At 35.9% G+C, this 21316-nt stretch overlaps 1 protein-coding gene and 1 long non-coding RNA gene across 2 annotated transcripts in view; both read left to right on the top strand.

Moving 5' to 3' along the window:
* The window catches only part of LOC121729140 (teneurin-a), a 414953-nt gene that overhangs the window by 298241 nt on the left and 95396 nt on the right, over positions 1 to 21316 (top strand). The gene's annotated exons all lie outside the window — the stretch shown is intronic.
* Positions 210 to 19819, top strand: LOC121729143. The gene is made up of 3 exons (XR_006035919.1): positions 210 to 265; positions 1469 to 1472; positions 19809 to 19819. It is a non-coding gene; the product is annotated as an uncharacterized LOC121729143 (long non-coding RNA).

Below are 21316 nucleotides of genomic sequence, written 5' to 3'. Positions count from 1 at the left end.
CAAATATTCTTACATAGTCGTACATTCTCAAACATACGTCAAATAACAGATTTTTATGCGCTCCCTAGACGGGTAATTCAGCTGTTACGTGTTGTCGTGCATGAATGATCGTTTATTGTATTGATTGATGCGAATGACATGCAAAATACGTGCTGTTCATTAATTGACAAGTTGTTTAATTTTTCGTCCTGCAATATGTGCATTACATGCACGCATGATCGTTTCGCGATCGGCATGTCATGCAACTAATGTCACGTAAATGCATGTCGTCCAAATTACCGTCTAGGGAACGCTTTAGAGTTTTGACCAATCAGAACGCTTTTGGCGATACTTTGATATTGACTTGACATTTACTATACACTGAAGTTTTAATATCAAACCTGTATATTTTTTGCTTAAGACAACAGAATCAGGGTACAAATGTAATAAAATCGCTTCAGCCTCATGAAACGGCGACACACCACTGGCGTCGCTGGGGAGACCGCGGCTTGACTATTATCTTACAAAACGACGTATCGCTCTCAGCTGGAAACAGATACAATAATCTGAATATAAGCCTTGTATAATATTGATGTATTCTCCTACTGTGCGGTTGCAATTGCTTATCTACAGTTACCATAAAAATAGATTAGGATTAAAGAAATGGAGGGCTCTGGTACACCCTATTTAACTATACTTTTTGCCTCAAAAACTTTTGTTTTATTCAACAAGCGTATTGCACCTTAGCACGTCTTTGTATAAAACTGCAGAATTTTTATAAACAAATAAAATATAAAGCATGCCTTATCATTTAACATGCCTGTCCCGACGGTATGCGATTGCAATAAATGTGTAGTGCTGGTAAATCTGCCACGTTCATGGAAAAGTTCATCCTTACAGTACAAAAAGATTTCCTGGAAATGGAGATTACGAAAGCCTGATTTTTTCAGGTCGACGGAACAATTTTTCTCGCGAACATTTGAAAAAGTACATGATCATGTAAGTAATAGTGCCTACATCTCGAATATTATGCACGCCGGGTTTGAAACGGAACTAGTGATGCGTGAAAAATGGCGAAAACGCGAGCGAGACGCGTGCCTTTTAATGATATCGTCGATATCTCAGCGCGGGGGAGTACGCCCATACTTCCCAGTTTTCAACGTTTGAAATTCACTTTTATATCACGACAATGCGATGCTTTATAGCTCTTATAATTCTTTTATACAATTAACTCCCAAAGAGCACTTGTAGGGCTTTCGTTCCGTTTTCGTTTCCCAAATGACGAAATTAGTTAGGCGCGAGGCGCCTTTTAAAAAAAATTTTTTTAGACCAATATATTTGGGGAAAATATTCTGACGTTTCGGTGGTTTTCTTATTGTCAAAGTTTTCATTAATTAATGCAACTTCTGAACTTTTTAATTTGCCCTTTGGTTTGTGTTTATGAGCGCTTTAATAAAGGGAACTCCCGTTTCTTCACAAATAGCCCGAGGTTAGTTGCCTGAGTGTTCAAACCCGGTTCAACTCCGTTATGTATTAGAGTTTAGACGAAGACAACATCAAATATTTACAGTAACGATTATATAATAACACGAGATTAATAATTAAAGTCGTAAGATGTTTTTGAATGCATTATGCAGACATGTTACACATCCTCACCTCACAGATACGAGCTATCACATATTACGAAACATAAACTTTTTATAAGGTTGCAAAGTATCCTTTTAGATCATGTCATTATTAAAAGTGTCCGAGGGGCAAACTTCGACTATATTATGGCGTATGTAACTGATTGTACTGTCGGTTTTTGGTGGAAATTCATGTTGTACACTAATAAAACACACTTTTCTTGCACTTTTTCCACTACATTAAGATATTATTATAACTTTTAACAAATAACACGACCGGTTTCGAAATTATTCATCATCAGGTGTAAGTTTAGAAAAGTACCGACGTTAAACTTACACCAGTATTGCTAGCACGGCGACCAGCGGAAATGCGAAAGTATGGACAAACTGTGGAAATAAACCTAAGGTGCCGTTCCGATCTTTTTTCGTTCCGAAAAATTCAATTAAAATGCCACTTTATGACAGACTATAGTCACAAACTGTGGAGATAAACTTAAGGTGGCGTTCCGATCTTTTTTAGTTCCGAATAATTCAATTAAAAAGCCACTTTATGACAGACTATAGTTCTAAAAATTCAAATAATATCCTACATTATGACATATACAATAGTGTATATTATGTCGATCAAGTTTTTTTATAGTGATTGGATCGCAATTATCTTCTATCTCGATCGAGGCCTTAGATGCTGCCCTCGTAATAAAACACCCGTTCGTGATGAACGATGGACGCGTCGGGTGCCACGTAATTGGGTGTCGAAGGCTCGAGCTAAAAGCATACACGTGTTCGACTGCCGCGCCGGCCGCGCCATCTGATAGCTATTGTCTACGCCTTATCTGGAGCCGGGCTATAAATCGTCCGCAGCATTGTGTCGGGAGGTGATGTACGCCGCTATCGAGGTGCGTGAAATATCGTCCCGGAATGTTATTAGAGCGCGGCGATCGATCGAACCCCGCGTCGTTTTTGCGAGGCTTCCGAGTTTTGTACAGAAACCACTACTTTGCGGCAGCGCCGTTGCGGTATCGCTCTGTGACTTAAGGAATCTTAATGTGATTCTGAGCAATTTTCGAAGTAATCTGGTCTCGCTTTTGCGCCGTTAATGTACGTTAGAGGTTTTGTTAAGTACGCCAGAATTTAAACTTGCAAATAATTTTAGGGAGAACAATATAGTTAAATAACTTTATTTTTGCCTTGTTCTATACGATCGACAGTCGTTATCACAGACATTCTGTGGTCGTTACACTACTAACCATGTGGGTTGGTTTTATATTGATCATTGCAACAAACCACGTATTATAACAACGATACAAGGGATAATACGTTTATACGGAAAACTTCGTGTCGGTTTATCAAGAAAATAATGTTTGATTTCATTACGGATGAAAACTCAATGCACACGACTCCAATCGATTGGAAAAATTGTATTTCTCATTTTATTTTCATAAAATAAAGCCCTGCATAAAGTAATAATATATTTACCGGGAGAACTATAAAAGGAAATAAAGTTATGCTCTTCAAAAATAAGTATTGTATATTTTTGAAGAGCATAAAAGAAAATAATAATAATAATATCTATGGACGCTTCACACCACGTTAGTATGGCCCCGTGCTAAGTACCTGAAGGACTTGTGTTACAGGTACCAGACAACGGAAATATATTTAATACTATTATACTACATTATATTATACTATTTAATACTATTATACTATACATAATATATTTAAGATTCTTATTATATCATACACATAATATTGCAATGACCAGGAGAGGGACCCCGTGCTCTGCTTGCTGACCGGTCGTTGTAGCCTATGGCTGCCCCGTTCAAGCCAGACGCGGGCTTCGACCGGCGCGGACCTCCAACGCGGCTTATGGTCGAGGCGACCCGGTTATGCTTGATGTCTGCTGACGTGGTGCGGAGGGGCGGGGAGTGTTGATGATGATTGATGTCCAGAAGGATGCGTGTTCTTGTCGGTGGTCACCAATTTAACGTTGTTCGTGGCGGCCGAAAAGGAAGATCTTCCGACCGAGAGAGATAGCATGCTCGGTCAGGCCGAAGCCCACTGACGTCATTTCAGACTTTGTATTTAACTTGCCGTTCTCTGAAACTTCGATAGCGCGATGCAGGAATGTTAGGCGAATTGTGGGTACCGCCACAATATATTTTTAATACACATCCAGACCCGGGAACATTGAAAACTTTTTGTTCCGTCGGCCGGATTCGAACCCGCGACCCCCGGCTTGAACTGCCACACACTCAACCATATTTGCCACAGAGGTCGTAAATCTTTTTAAAACACGTCAGTAGCTGTTATCATGAGTATTCATTTAATTTCAAAGATAAACCTACATAGTGTGTAAAATATTGTAATAAAAAATCCACATAAAATTATTACGTACATATTTAAATTAGTCCAGCGCAGTGTGAAAAATGATAAATAAGCGTGTTTCGTTAACTGTCCGCCGACATCAAAGACCATCGTAAACCGCCTTCCGAGATAAAATTACATATATTTATAAATTGCAGTAGAATCTATATTTTTAACTATAGAAAGTAGATATTGTTATATAAATAAAATTTAATTATATGGAATAACTTAAAAACTTGGGACTTGGGATAAAACGGTTTTAGCGCATTTGAAAAAAAATGAAAGTAAATGCTGTGTACACCTGTAATTAACTTTTGTTTTAGAATAAGTATACCTGTAAAGAAATTATGTAATTTTGCAGCAATAACTTGTTGGTGTATCAATTTAAATAAATAAAATAAGCTGCGTACACAAAAAAAGCTCGATATTTGGGTGCCTCATGAGCTCACTGAAAGAAACCTAATAAACCGTGTACTTATTTGTGATTCTTTATTGAAGAAGTTTATAACTGGCGATTCACCACTGTTCAAAGTGGATCACGTGAGACAAGAACGTGCGAAAAAGATCGTGGTCAAAGGCCGGTCAGGCTTCACAGACTATAAGGCTGCGTTTCCACCGGAGATGTGTTGCGAGGAATGTGTTTAAGATCCAATAGAATCGTTGCGCTGAATGAGGTCACGTCAATGAAGCGATTCTATTGGTTCTTAAAAACACATTCCTCGCAACACGCCAGAATATATTATACTAGCTGTTGCCCACGACTTCGTCCGCGTTAGTAAAGAAGATCACGTCCCAAGTATTATTTATTGTACAAAAATATTCAATGTACAGAATTGACTTTCCTACGATTGTATTATATATCTAAGATGTTCCGCGCGGCTTCGCTTGCGCATTTAAGGAATTTCACGCAACCGTACATTATTCTGCAAAAAATAGCCTATGTCCCTACACGTGGTTTATTCTTCATGTTTGCCAAATAACATAAAAATTGCTCCAGTAGTTCTTAAGAATCATAAGTTAATAAGCAATTTCATATAATTTCCCCCGTTTTTTCAACATTTTCCCCTATTTCTTCGCTCCTATTAGTCTTGGAATAATAAAATATAACTTATGGCCTTCCTCGATAAATAGGCTATCTAACACTGAAAGAATTTTTCAAATCGGACCAGTAGTTCCTGAGATTAGCGCGTTCAAATAAGCCCTTTCAAATAATTTCCCCCCGTTTTTTTTCACATTTTTCTCTATTTCTTCGCTTCTATTAGTCTTAGTGTGATAAAATATAGCATATAGCCTTCCTCGATAAATGGGCTATCTAACACTGAAAGAATTTTCCAAATCGGATTTTTAGTTCCTGAGATTAGCGCGTTCAAACAAACAAATAAACAAACTAACAAACTCTGCAGAATTATAATATTAAAGTATAGATTAATAGTACCAAGCCTAACTCGGGTTAACTCGCAAAGTCGCAACTCGCAAGTCGCAATAATGTGATACTGTGTGTATGGTGGGATTGGAAGGGCATTATTCATTATGAGCTGTTACCGCCAGGCAGGACCATCTCTTCTAAATTTTACTGCGAACAACTATTTACTGATAAGATAAAAACAAAAAGTTGTGAGAAAGCGGCCGGAATAATAAACAAACGTTTGGAAACTTTTTGATATAAACTCTTTCACACCTAATTCAACATCAATATTCTGTTCTAATATCATGTAGCAAGATTCGCAATTCAAATTCACAAACAAAAAGAACTCTGAGAGTAACTACACAAATGTCGCACACAAATGCGTCTCTTTTCAAGCGGTACAGTGACAAACAAAACCTTAATAAACCTAAATGAACGTTCTTTTAATGTCTGCGAGGTACACTCGTGTCGAGTCCCACTTTATCGGAGGCAGCGGCGCGGACGGCGGACGACGGTCAGCAGGCACCGCTCCCCGCTACCCGCCCCCCGCTCACATCCTACTGCTATTGTCATTTGTCTGCTGCTTATTTCCTCGCTTTTCACGCTTCACTATAATAGGATTTTTTGAAATTGCAACAATACACATGCGAGCACCGGCGGACGGGGGAGAATTTGCTCTTTTCCTTCCTACAATAATGAAAACATTTTTCAAGATACCCATCATTATTTTGTTCAACTGAAATATGATTTTTATTTTTGCGAAATGTAATGTTAAGGTACTTTAGCTTTTAGCTGTTATGTTTTATTTTCGAAGTAAGACTGTGAGTATAATTATTATAGCTTATCTGCGTTGGCGGCACAAATAAGATTCTGCACAGAAGAGGCACAGAATCAATAGAGAAATTCCTACATCACGAAGATTAACACTATTAGCGGCCAACTGAATTAATTAATGTGGCCAATACGTGATTTTTGATTGGCTAGGAAGCTGGAACCTAGATGAATTAAATATCAATATATTATCACATAAACAATTTCGATCTTTATAAAGAAATTAAAAAAATATTTGTATGACCGCGACATCGTCTATCTACTTAATTTGGTCAGGCTAATTGTACAACCAACATTACTTGATATAACTCTACGAAATAATGTAGGCTACAAATCAGTTTCCCTTATTATACACCGATTCTTCATTCGGGGGTATTTGATTGATGGCATCTAGATGGCATGGAAAATTTTAGCCCTGAAAGCGTTAGCGGCAACATGAAATTCACATTTTATTATGCTGCGAGGTGGAAAATTCTCTTGAAGTACAGTGCAAATCCTAGGGCCCGCGATTTGTAACTGTAATAATACTTATAGTAAATCTAGTGCTAGCGCTGTTGAGCAAAGTGATTCTCACTCCATCTCTATTAACAAAAGGATAACTTTATTCCTCCTTTATTTCAGTATAAAAAAGCTTAGAACTTAATTTCATCTGCGCCAAGAGATTACATAATACAGGTCAAGAGTTATATTAGACAAAAAGTTTGGGAAACAAAAAAGTCTTTCGTTGCATGACCTATACTCGGCTACTATACTCGGCGCGGCGAACCTTGATCCCTATGACACTGACAGTTAATAACATTGTAATGTCACCATTAAATTAGGATCATATTAGAGCCGTATAAAAATACCATTTATAAATTTTACGTAGCCTTATGCCATTACAATGATATTGCGTTGGAACTTTTAACAATTCTTTCTCTTCTCACATTTACAAGAAATTATCTCAACCTGAAAAATTACGTTTACGTCCCGCAAAACTTACGTTGTGTGAAGACGTAAGTTTTGCAGGACGTAAACGTAAATTCATAAATGGCATTTTTAGACGGCTCTAATATGATCCCTATTTAATGGTGACGCCATTACAATGTTATTAACTGTCAGTGTCATAGGGACCAAGGTTTTTTCAAATTTTTCTAATATACTTAGTTGCAACAGAAACGCATCATCTATGGAAAAATTTAATTTAATATTTTCTGAGATTCAATTATAATAAGAATACCTCTATGACTCTACCGTAAGGTAACGTGTTTTTTTTTATTTTATTTGAGGGCGTTAATGGGGATTGTCCAATTTTTTTTGATTTTGCTCAATACAAAAACATTTCGAGGAATAAGGTCAGTGATCGTTTTTCTGTATATAAACGAAAAAAATACCCATTAGTTGCTTATATTTTTGAACAAATATGTTTAACCTTTCTTTGACCTTCGCTGGCGTTAAATTAGCAATAAATTCGACCAACATTACGTTTCGAACTTTTGGTAAGCTTCTCGTATCAGCTTTCACATAATGAGAACTTGCATTTGACATAACAGCCATTATAAATAAGATTGAAAGGAAAAAAACATACTGCAGAGGTCAATTATTGGCCGCCGATGATGACGTCAGAGCAAAACTTTAAAAATTTATTGAGAAAAAACTAGCCAATGAATTTCAAAATTATTTAATTTATATTCTTAAAATACCCTATTTTAACGAAAAAAAATATAAAAAGTACATGTAATTTTTTTGGACAATGCCCATTTTCATTCTAGATTATTTTTACAGCTCCCATATAAAATTGTGTACAGTTCAAGATTAAAATTATAAAATAATAGCTAATTAATTATATCTTTAAATAATATTTTTCTGAAATAATATGTTTAAGATTCTTTTTTTATGGAATAAGGGGGCAAACGAGCAAACGGGGCACCTGATGGAAAGCAACTTCCGTCGCCCATGGACACTTGCAACATCAGAAGAGCTGCAGGTGCGTTGCCGGCCTTTTAAGAGGTAATAGGGTAATAGGGGAGGGTAGGGAAGGGAATAGGGGAGGGTAGGGAAGGAGTAGGAGAGGGTAGGGAAGGGAAAAGGGTAGGGGATTAGGCCTCCGGTAAACTCACTCACTCGGCGAAACACAGCGCAAGCGCTGTTTTACGCCGGTTTTCTGTGAGCCCGTGGTATTTCTCCGGTCGAGCCAGCCCATTCGGGCCGGAGCATGGCTCTCCCACGGAAAAAATGTTATTTCTCAACTTCATGTGAAAAATTATATTAGTCTCATTTTGTTCGTCTATCTCAAAGTCGGTAAAAACTTAACCACAGCTTCAGCTCGGTAAATTAAAAGTTCCTGATGTTTCTATAGTGCATAAAATAAATCGTCAACATTTTCATAATATTTAGATACTGCTACTCGGGATTTGAATATAATATAATAATTCTCTATTAAAATATTCAATGTGTAGTAAATTATCAAAACATAATATGTATGCACATCGCATATCCCTATATCCAATACTGACAATACTACCATTACGAAATACGAATACAATATACTTGATCCAAAAATGCATGTAAATTGAACTATTGATCGACAGACCACCTGTTAGTCGTTCGAGGAAGTGGGTATACCCTGGCGCGAGGAAACGGAAGCGCACGCGTCCACCAGCTGCCCCTACGACCTGCACATCCTCAATAAACCTTAAAAGTGAAGTACGAACCTCGCCCTACACGAGTAACCCCATTCCCTTAGACCTAAGTATGGCTCCGGGGTTGTTTATTTTAGGACACCAGCGTACAGTTTACTAATTCGATTTAACGTGTCCGTTACTCGGCATGTTTAATTAAACGAACTCGTGTATGGTTTTTTGGAACGAGAACTTTTGTTTTGATCTGGACAATGGAAAAATCTGATTGTGATTTGCACAAAATATGCATATTATTTTGTGCTAATCACAATCAGAATTTAGGAACGGAATAATATACCGATTCACGTATACGATCAAATATTAATAATAATACTCCCCACACCGGTTTCGGTGACGGTGGCCGGTTTTATTGAAACCAGGCCAGGTACGCAGGAGTAATTTTATAGTGCCCAAGTGTGTGCGCAGTACACAAGAGCACTCTCTATTCCTTTTACTCTCATAACCCAGTGGGACGGAAGACCGACACGACTGGCGAGAGATCAGGCGCAGGACCGACTTTTTTACATGCCCATCCGACGCATGGATCATCTTACTTGTCAGACAATCAGGTGATCAGCCTGCATTGTCCTAACCAAACTTGGAAATAACATGTTTCCAACGCGGGATTCGAACCCACGACCTCCGGAGTCGAGAGCGACGCTCTAACCACTAGACCACGGAGGCGTTAATCAAATATTGATACCCGCGTAAGCCGGCATGAAATTAGACGTAAAATTGGAAGTACATTAGGCGTGTTACGGTATAATATCTGCGCGGCTTATTGAAATTATCAATACGTCGGTCGGGATGCCACGGTTATTTCGGCCGGGCATGTTTAGGCTGGCTGTCGTGCCGCGACGTCTAGTATGCAAAAGGCGAGCGGAGACTCCACTCGGGATGCCCGCCGCGTCTCCGACGTACAACTTCGAAAATTGACTTTCAATGGAAGTTCCCGGTCCTGCATCAACTTTCCACTTTTACTCCAAACAATGACGAACAAAATACACGTTATTATATCAACTTTTACGAAATCTATTATATCCAACATTATTTGTTTTCTGTTATTCTATCTGGACTTGGATTTTCTTGTTCGTTTGTTCTCTTTTCTGTTTACGAATATTTTAAACTTTCCTACAAACCATTTCACGTTTGGTGAGCAAAGTTCCATTTTTTATTTGTTTATTTTCAGTTATTGTGTAGCTTACAAGTCAGTAAAGTCTGTTGTTTAATAAAATAAAGCTTATTGCTTAATTAATTTAGAGTACCAATAATACAAGCCTTGTTGAATTTAGTAATAACTAATTAGTAATTAGTAAATTTTACATTTCCAATTGCTACCAAACACCAATACGCATTACCAATAGTATTTTTATTATTTCATAAATAAACAATTTTATATAAATTCATGAAATTTGTTATTGATAATGCTTGATTATCAATAACAAATTTCATGAATTTATTAATTATTCATGTAGAATTTCCAAAATTTATTTTAGTTCTGACTTCTAAGTTCTGACGCACTTACCGTAGAAAAACGTAGCGTATGAAAAAAGCTTCGACTTCGTTCAGCGATTTACTTCACCGCGATCGTCTCAATCAGGGACAAAAATTTGTCAGGCAACTCGTTAGCGCGGTTTTTCTGGAACCTTCCATTTGTCTTTACCTGAAGTCGATCAAACGGTAAATTTAGCACGTGCCGAGCGGCGGCGCTCTCATTCGATTTGCTCCGATGGTCACACATTCATCTCCCGACGGACAATGTAAGTGCATTCAGGAACCATTATTAATACGTCCTTGAATTGGGAGCTAATCCGAAGATGAGTTGAATAGGAAACACAGAGTATAGAGCACGTAGAGCTTCCGTTTATTGCGTAATCCCGAATTCGTATCTTAGTAACTTAGAGTGTTTGTTATTTTAAACCTCCTAAGATGTGACCGATTGTGATCGGCTGATAACGGACTTTTCCTTGTGATGGATGATGTCACGGTCACGATTTAGGCTGCCAGCGCGACTGCTATACTAAAACGAGCCGCGCGACTCGCGACTTAATGTGTAGGCAGCCTATTTTTTTTCAATGGTACTTAATTAAGCTTTGCAATTTTGTCCTAAATAGGTATTTTGTGAATATCACTAGTATTAGGGTTATTGGCATATTCTTACAAACAATATAAACAACTTACGTAATTTTTGTATAGTAATTATCTATAGAATGTTGGAGGGAGGGAATAGTTCAATTATCGCGCGACGCTCCGTCGGGCTGATTGATTGGTTCGGGCCAGTTTGTATACATCAACTTGATAGCTCCACTACGCCGGATTGCACAGTAAATTAGTTAAATATCACCCCGTAAATGGCCAAGACGTGTGATCACAAAAGCTCTTTGTTTTATCGATGTACTTAGGCATTTTAACGTAATTATCACCGAAGAGTGAACAACAACGACTTCGTTCTATACAAAACTACTGTTACCATCAACGTTCAACAAATTAATTTAGCTAAACGTAGATATAATATTTTAACATGATATTTTACACATCAATACCCAACTTTTCCCCCGCGACTTTACTGCTTCAAATTAATCGTGTATCGTCTATGTGAATCTAATTTCTGAATTATAGTAAGTAATATACTATATAATATTGTTTTGGCATTATTGTCTATATCAGTTAATCACCAAAAATATAACAAGTATTCGAAATGTAGATTAGGCAGAAAATTTTAAAGTCCCCTTAAAAATAAGGAGGTTAAATTTGCATGAGATAAGAAATGTGAAGTAATAGCCGGGCGGACGTCCCTCTGAGCTGCAAAGCTAAGCCAAAGCAATTTAGCCAATTTAATGTCGTTCGCACCCATTGACTGGCTCCCGCGTTCTTAATTCGAAAATAGACGCCATTGTATTTCTATTGCGAAAATAATATAATACCTCAGTAATTTCTTGTTAGAACCCTTTCAAGAAGCTGCAACTGTAGCTATTATTTCAAAGTTTTTTTGGAACGAAGTTCCTTATCGCGCGTTCGGCATTAAGGAGGCTAGACAGAACGATATTTGACCTCGACACTTTTTATTAGTACCTGAATGGTTGGGGCAGAGGGCGTTGATAGTATTCCTGTGCGTCAACTAGATATGGCATTTTTTTTAGAATAAACAGCGACGCGTTGTTATTATTCCTGGGCGTCTATAGATAGCGTTTTTTTAAATATTTTTTTTAGTGTAGGTATACAGGTTTTTTGAACATAAGAAATAACTTCGTTCCATTCGGGTGTCCCTTGACACCTGTTAAGTTTTTTTTTTTACTATTGTAAAGATATCCACGAATGTTATGGTATATGCTGATTAAAGCCCGTCACAGACTTAGCTATAATATATATTAATATATTTATAGCTAGGCATATTACTATATATTTTCTATAATATTTTCGCGTGACCGCACACTCAGCTATAATATATATTTCTGTGACGTCACCAAACGATACCGTAATATATATTATTGCATATTACTATATATTATGGTATAGAAAGACATATTCCGACATATATGTACAGCATGTTCCGATCCCCGCACACCTTTCCGCTTTGCCTTTTCGTCTCATTTTTTAGGGTAGGTTACTGGCAATACTGGCCCCTCCTCCGCCTGCAGCAGTGCTGTCACATCTACCAACTTAATGGTAGATCTACCTATTGCACCTCCCTTCTACCTATATACCAACTTCGGTATTAAATCTACCTATTTTCAACTTATCATTGTTCACGTACAAATAATAAACGTTATATTATGCTACTCGAATTGCATTTTGGTACATTGAGTCGTCTTGGTACAACACTTCCTTCAACTTTAATAGTAAAATTAGTTTTGATTAGAAAATAAAAGATTAATATCTACTGTGTTGTATCAATTTTCTTCTTACCTTAAACACACAGCCAGACGTTCATCAGAACTAATACTTTTGCGAAAAGTAGTATTTTTCTTTTTTATATCATTTTTTATCAATTCATATAGCTCTAGAAATGTGGATCTTGAACTTCTAAAATATTGGGCAAATTTTTTTGAGGATAACTCGCGATACAAATTAAATTCGCCACGCGTTTATTTATTTCTTATATGTGATTCAATCCAAATGGATCTAGTTTTTGTGCCTGACCGGGCAACTAACATATCGAAAGCAGCTGCGGAATCGTCTTCTGAAGAACTGTCTAATAAGTCCATTAACAATGTACTTGTTGAATTCATAATTACTGTTAGTATTTTGAAATAAGAACACCCTTTATTACAAAATACGTGCGAACACTAGGATGACCATCAATAAAATGAAGGCAATATATTTTGCCATTTCTCAGTGTGTGGTAGCTAAGCTATAATATATATTATAGTACGGTATATTATTATATATAATAGCTAAGTCTGTGACGGGCTTTAAGTCCGTCACAGACTTAGCCGAAGTTTCTATTTATTTATTACTAAACTAGCTTCCGCCCGCGACTTCGTCCGCGTGGAATAGTTGGAGTTTGGGCTTACTAACTTCAACCCGCGACTTCTCTATCTCCTTTATAATCTCCCAAGATACTCATTTAAATCGATTGATGTGAAGGCAATTTTGTTTTAAATAAAATACTTGTGATGAATAACGGGATAAGTACAAATATTTTAAAGGGGCAAAATTCTGTCATAGATGCGCTGAGCTCTCAATAAGAAAAAATCCTCTGGTTTTGAAACATTCTTCATTGGTGCTCCACTCCTATTGGTGTTGGCATGATAATATAGGCCACGTAACACTGAAATAATTTTTCAAATCGGGCCAGTTGTTTCTGAGATTAGCGCGTTCAAGCAAACAAACAAACAAACTCTTTATCTTTATATTATTAGGCCCGATTCGACCAAACTTGAAGTTACACGAGTATAACTATCATGAGAATAATTTTACTCCTTTAATTTACTCTAGGGTATTATCGTTTGCATTTTACCAAGTTACTCAAAGAGTATGAAATAAATGTCAATTATAGTTCACAATGACACCGACCGCGACAGTTGAACCCTGTTGTGCAACTATTCTCAGTTTAATATTTACTCCACCAAAATAGCCCGTGTAAATATTTATTCCCGTGTAATTACCTCATTCTTGGATTAGAAGTTGGAAAAACGCAAAACCAGCTTACTCTTGGATTAGGAGACAGATACTCGAGTAAAATTTTACCCCAGTTTGGTCGAATCCGCCCTAAATAGTACCACAATACTTCGTAGTCAAAAGTCATTTATCGCGTCGCCATACAAAAACTATTCTATGTCCTTTTCCTCTAGGGCCTACCCTAGATTCTCTCTTTCATATTTCTATTTATAAAAAATGTTTTCAGAATATAATAATATAAATTATAAGTATTTTTGCAGCAAAAAAGCTGACAAAGATCCCTTGAAGATAAGGTTCTTATTTCCTATCGAATCTGAATATAAAAGGAATCGTTGATACCCTTTAAAGTTGTATCTTTACGACGTACTATTTACTATATTACATAGGGTCAACATATGCACAATTTATTATAATATTTGAGGACGTTCACAAAATAGGAAAGGCGGCTTATGTAAATAAGCTAAAATACTTTACGTGCGGAAAGCTATGTAGGGAACATACCCACTCTACCTGGCCTGTTTAATACGGTTTTGAAAATCTTAAGGTTTCCATTACTCACTTGGTCACTTATAGGTCCTTTAACTCCACTATGGCTTAGATCTGGTATTAGATGCGCAGTTAATATCAAACAGTAGAAGCAAAACCTCGCGTCAATCATCTTATAGGTCGTCTAAAATATGAACTTAGAGATATATTTTAATTTTTTTATACTATGCATGTAAAGAAATAAGCGAAGGGTGGTACTTATTATGCTTACAATTGATTGATGACCGGATACTTATAGGAAAAAAGTTGAAAGTGACACGTAGTATGGTTTTCTCTAGTCTCAGGTCTAAATGCTCTCTGTTCGCGACAAATTGTGTGTATGCTGTACAGCCTGTACTAAATGAAATGTAACTCACATTTATATGGTCGTAAAATTATTTACGACTGTTTACCTTACGTCATAAATTCTCAAGTGGTTTCTTTGATGGCTATATTACAGTAGCTTCGTATTGATATAAACATAAATTATTGTAAACTATTACTAGTACTAGAAAGGAACACCAACGTTGATTTTTTTTAAATATGTTACTTGGACTTATTTCGATTTTAATTTGAACAAAAATTCTAATTTCATATTATTATTTTTGTTCATATATAATTAGTGAAGTGATAATATTTAACAGCTTATTCCTAGGGATTGTACTTTAACTAATAAGAGTTTTTGCCATGACGGAGTCTCAAAGTATTAACAAACTTAACGTTACCAAATAACAATAATAGAAGAACTTAAAGTACAGTGTTAACAATTTCCTCTATTTGTCATAAATCAAGAAGGAAACAATCGTATTATTTTGTTCGGTGAAATGTGAATAAAACGTTAAGCTATTTACATACAATGGACCGTGGGCGAGCGACAGAAATCTCGGCCCTTTGGATTTCCTCAAATAAAACAAAATCGTAGCTAAGACCAGTGATTTTTAAAATGCGTTTAGAAAAACAAACCGGGTATAGAGGCTTGGTTAAAAATACCACACGGACTAGAGCTCCAAATATTGGAGCACATAAAAAGCATAATATGTATAGCGGTTCCTTGGAAAAGTTTGGGAACACCTGACATAGGGCATGCGTATCAATTAGCAAACGAAGGAAAGCTTCTTATAAATAATCTTTTAATAATTATCTGGTTTAGAATAATATCTTTGAACACTCTCAGTCGTTGAATAATTCTATTTATAATTTGCGCCAGAGAGAATTTCGTTACTGATTTTATTTCTAAATAATAAATATAACATTCTTTACGATCTTTACACGAGGATTGTCAATTGACAATTTTTCAGCAATTGACGCGGGTTTTTCCCTTTAGCCCTTAGAAATTGCTAAGCGCTAAAAGGAAAAACCCACGGAAACCTTTCATGATGCGTTTATAAAAATTAGCCTACGTTCTTCTCCGTTCTACTCTATAATGATAGATCATCATACAATTGTTAAAAAAATGTTTTTAACCTGACGTTTATGCCGTATCGTTGAGACCTTGCAAGTTATAATTGAACTAAAGTACTTGTTCAACTAATAACTAACAGAACTTCTGAACCATATAATTAACAAATTAATTTGCAGGTGAATAAATTTCGTGAGAAGTGAGTAAACACTCTGATGAAATATGTAAATGTAGGAAAGAAAAGGAAAAACCCACGGAAACCTTTCATGATGCGTTTATAAAAATTAGCCTACGTTCTTCTCCGTTCTACTCTATAATGATAGATCATCATACAATTGTTAAAAAAATGTTTTTAACCTGACGTTTATGCCGTATCGTTGAGACCTTGCAAGTTATAATTGAACTAAAGTACTTGTTCAACTAATAACTAACAGAACTTCTGAACCATATAATTAACAAATTAATTTGCAGGTGAATAAATTTCGTGAGAAGTGAGTAAACACTCTGATGAAATATGTAAATGTAGGTTAAAATTTTAAGCTTAAACACACACAGTTATTCAAATAGAATGTGAGTTTTCATCTGAGTAATAATATTTGGGATTAGATTTCATGAGTTAATATTTAAGTTGTAACCGAATGTGACACACGTGTCGGGTAAAATTTTTGTGTAGGATGAAGCCTTTTTAGCGTCGAGCCTAAGTTATTTTATTTTTCTGTCTTTTTGAGACCTGCTTACGTTAAACTAGGTTAAAGTTAATCCTTTGCCCTCGTAATTGACATTGACTAAGTGAACCGTTATGATATAACAAGCTTTTGCCCGCTGCTTCGCTCGCGTTAAGAAGTATTATTATATACAAACTTTCAACTCCTATTTGAACCCCTTGGGGTTGGAATTTATCAAAATCCTTTCTTAGCGGATGCCTACGTTATAACATCTACCTGCATGCCAAATTTCAGCCCGATCCGTCCAGTGGTTTTAGGCTGTGCGTGGATAGATCACTATGTCAATCAGTCAGTCAGTCACCTTTGAGTTTTATATAATATATAGATAGATATCTTTGAAGTAGATTTAACCCCTTACTAATAAAATGTCCTTGTCTCTCAAACCACCATTGAAATAGATAAAATATTATGTTTCACTTTGAATACACAATTTGGGACATCAAATAAAACAGTATGTCCGAACCCGTGGGACAATGAAAAATGTAACGAACCATATTTGATAACCTGGGTCGGCCATTTTGAAAAGGAGTCAAATTAAATTGACGTGTGGCAGACGTATTGTGTTCGCCGCATTGTGTCACCCCTAATTATACGGATAGTACGAGATTTGCCATCGGCTATTACTGCGTAACGGATTACCGTCCCCCTCCTGCGTTGGGCTTGATTATTGTGATATTTGAAGCGGAACAATTTTTTAAATTCGCAATTAAAGTAGGAGCTGTAAAGTAGGAGGGAGCTAGACAGAAAGATATTTGACATTGACACTTTTTTATTTGTACCTGCATGGTAGGTAAGGCTTTGATAGTATTCCTGTGCGTCAACTAGATGGCGTTTTTTGAGAATAAACAGCGACGCGTTGTTAGTATTCCTGGACGTCAATAGATGGCGTTTTTTAAATATTTTTAGTGTATATGTACCTATACAGGTTTTTTGAACATAGAAATAACTTCTTTCCATTCGGGTGTCCCTTGACACCTCTCAAGTTTTTTTTAAATAAACCTTACAACTTACCTACTTCTCATTTACCTATTTTTTATTTCAAATCATTCTCCTGGTCCTAAAGGAGCTTATGCAAAAAAACGTCAGTGTTAAAATTATTAGTTACCCACTTCATTCACTCATGTCTTCGTTTATATACCAGGGTCAACCTTAACGAGTAATGGTTCTTTTCTCGTGTTTAAACAACTAAAAATGTTTATAATTTGATTAGGACATTGAATGTGGTGTGGCGATTGTGTCGAGCTTTCAATTTTCTCGGCATATTATCATTTTTTTATTAAGGTAGATGTAACTTTCATTATTTAATATTAGGATAACCTAAACTAATGAATCCTACTAATATTATAAAGGCGAAAGTTTGTTTGGATGTATGTATGTATGGATGTGTGGATGTATGAATGTTTGTTACTCTTTCACGCAAAAACTACTGAACGTATTTTAATGAAACTTTACAATAATATAACTTATACATCAGAATAACACATAGGCTACAATTTTAACCGACTTTCAAAATGGGGGAGGTGTTATGTTCGTTTTCTTATGTTCATCGATCACTCCGCCGTTTGTTAACCGATTTTCAAATTTTTTCTTTTGGTATATAGGGTATCATCCCAATTTGGTATTATATTCACAAAAGTGGTGATCTGATGAAGGATGCATAAGTAATCGAGGGAACTCCTCAAAATTTATATGGAAACATGTGGTGACTTCGGTTTCGTGAGAAGTATTACAAGCATATTATGCTACCAACAAGTAAGATTTTGCACCGAGGTATACCTGGTATACCGTGGTTTGGAAGGTGCTGAGAGAACTCCTGATTTTTTATAGATACAAGTTTGGGAGTTTTGGCGTTGTTTTAAGAACGGAAAGCATATGCTTCTATGCAAATTACATTCATCATCATCATCATCATCACTACCATTTTATACCATACATAGTCCCATGGTTATGACTTATGAGCCTATGATGACCCTGTTATTGGTACTTTTCATAGTCTTTTAGATCGAGACTCGAGTTTGTCAAGCGATAATTGAAAAAAATCTATACTTAATATTGCTTGAGAGTATGTTTGCTTGAACGCGCTAATCTCAGGAACTACTGGTCCGATTTAAAAACTTATTTCAGTGTTAGATAGCTAATTTATCGAGTAAGACTATAGGCTATATATTATCATGCTAAGACTAATACGACCGAAGAAACTCTGGAAAATGTGGGAAAAACGGGGGGAATATTAGAAATTACGAACTACTGGAGCAATTTTTATGGCAATATTTGGCACAGATATAGAGTAAACCAAGTGAAGGGAGTAGGGACATGAGAGCTATTTTTATGGGAAAATGTACGGTTTCCGTAAAATTCCTAATTTACGCGGGCGAAGCCGCGCGGGACATCTAGTGTAAATATACACTGGCCGACGGACTCTATAAAGTGTGAACGAAAAAAAATCCTGTTGAGGAAACAAATTAAAAGTAATGAAGCTTGTTACTTTTTAATGAAGGTTTGTGAACGTACTACATCTCGTCCATATGAAGTGGATAGTTAATCTTAAATAAAACTTTTTTTCACCTTCACGGGAAAACCTAATTATCTATCTAACGGAATTTTCTCGGAAGCTTAATTTCATTTGTATAGGATCTCTTTCACTGTAATACAATAACTTACTGGAATTGAACACTTATCGAGCGGAGTAAATTAATAAAAGTGGATATAAGTCACATTATGGGTGGGTTGCACACCAACTTACTTTAACTATAACTTTAACTTCAACCATAACAAAATGTCAAATGAACTGTCAAATCCCTAGTAAAAGTCCATAATGGACGCCATATTTGACGATAACTTTAACCTTAACTATAACTTCGCCTCTGATGCAACCCACCCTATGAGATTCCTTGGTCTTGTAACATAATATCTGTAAAAATTATTTCGTACTAGCTGTCCCAGTGAACTTCGTGTCACTTTAAAACCTTCCCTGGACTTCTACGAATATTTTAAGACTAAAATTAGCCCAATCTGTTTTAGCGTTACTAACACAATTGAAAATCCATTTTTATATATATATATATATATATATATATATATATATATATATATATATATATATATATATATATATATATATATATATAGATTGAGTTGGCGCAATTATTTTTAACAATACCGGCGAGTGGTGAGTGCTGAGTTACTATCACTAGTGCAAACTATGCACTGTGCAAACAATGATAACGTCTTATTCGTTATAGTATGAAAGTTAAAATCGTCACGGCGAAAGGTTAAAAACTCTACTGTCATGTTGATGATGAGGAATACTGCCTCTAGGTATTAGGGAAAGTTAAAATATTTAATTGGCTTGGCGGACAAAATAATTAACGGCGGTTTTTATAACGAACGTGGAACTATGGAATTTTTTCAGACAAAGCGACTAATCCTTGCATGTCTCCCCCAAAGTGTTGTTATTCAAATTGTGTGCATCTTCACAACTTGTAAAAGTACAAAAAAAAAACTTGTGAAAATGCATAACGGTCTTTGTACCTTATTCCACCGATAGTACACCGCCCACAGGATATGTCTTCATTCATAAATACACAATGGTACTTTAAGTATTTCCTGAAGATGCCGTAAGACGTAACTGATATCACAAAACCACAACCTAATGCATTTTACATCTTCTTCATGTTCCACAAAGTGCTTTAGATGTTACAAAATTATTCGCATCTCAAAGGTCGGGCTAGACGCTACGTTGCATATCTGAGGTCGCTAAACCCGGGACACACTGAGACGTTCAGCACTCTCGAGGTCAAAATGGAGACATTATTGTACAAAAAGTGGCCCTAAGACTTAGGGAACACTTAATAGGATTGGACGGAGACTGCGAAGTAATAAACCTTGTAGTAATAATGTATTTATGGATGACTTTCCGCGGAGCCACGCTACCTTCATCGAGGTATATTTAATGAGAATTTTACTATGTTAATTTTAAATTTAATGTATTGACATTAGATCAATGATGTAGATTGTAGATGAATAATACTATTTTAATCTTTCTGATTTTGTATTCTATAATTAATTCCTAGGGGTACCCAACTGACATCACCATTATAATAATGTCCTTTGGTTAAGAAAGTTTTCTTCTCCAACAACAATTAGCTAGTTAACTCTTGAATGTTCTATTTCCAATCTATCTAAGTTTGTTTAATTACAGTAATGGACGCGATAACCTAATTTAACAACAAACTCTCGTTAAAGACGAACAACTTTAGTTTCTCATTATTTTTAAGTGTCCAATCAGAGTATTTGCATCAGAAAATGTCTCAATTGTTTTCAATCAATTTGATTAACTTATATTTAATTCTATTTTCTTTTATTTGAAGTTTTTCATTATGCGCCTACTACTACCGATAGTTGAGTGATTTTAAAAAGCAGTTAATATAATAATTATTAAAGAAAATAACCGTTTTCTTACTTATAACTATATTTTTTAGACTATAATTTTTACTCATGGGATTAGACGACTCGATGTACGCTACCTAGCTTTTATACTATTGTAAGTATATTATTGTATGCTTAATAAAGAATATTTTGTATTTGAAAAAATGTAAACTGTCCTAAGTAAAAAAAGGTTATTTTCTATTCGGTACTATTCAGAAATTGCTTTATAGTTTCTCTAGATACTACCTGGCACC

This window comes from Aricia agestis, chromosome 7 (assembly GCF_905147365.1).
Source record: "Aricia agestis chromosome 7, ilAriAges1.1, whole genome shotgun sequence".
NCBI lineage: Eukaryota > Metazoa > Arthropoda > Insecta > Lepidoptera > Lycaenidae > Aricia > Aricia agestis.
The sequence above is the reverse complement of the archived record's forward strand: the minus strand, read 5'-3'. Positions and strand labels throughout refer to the sequence as shown.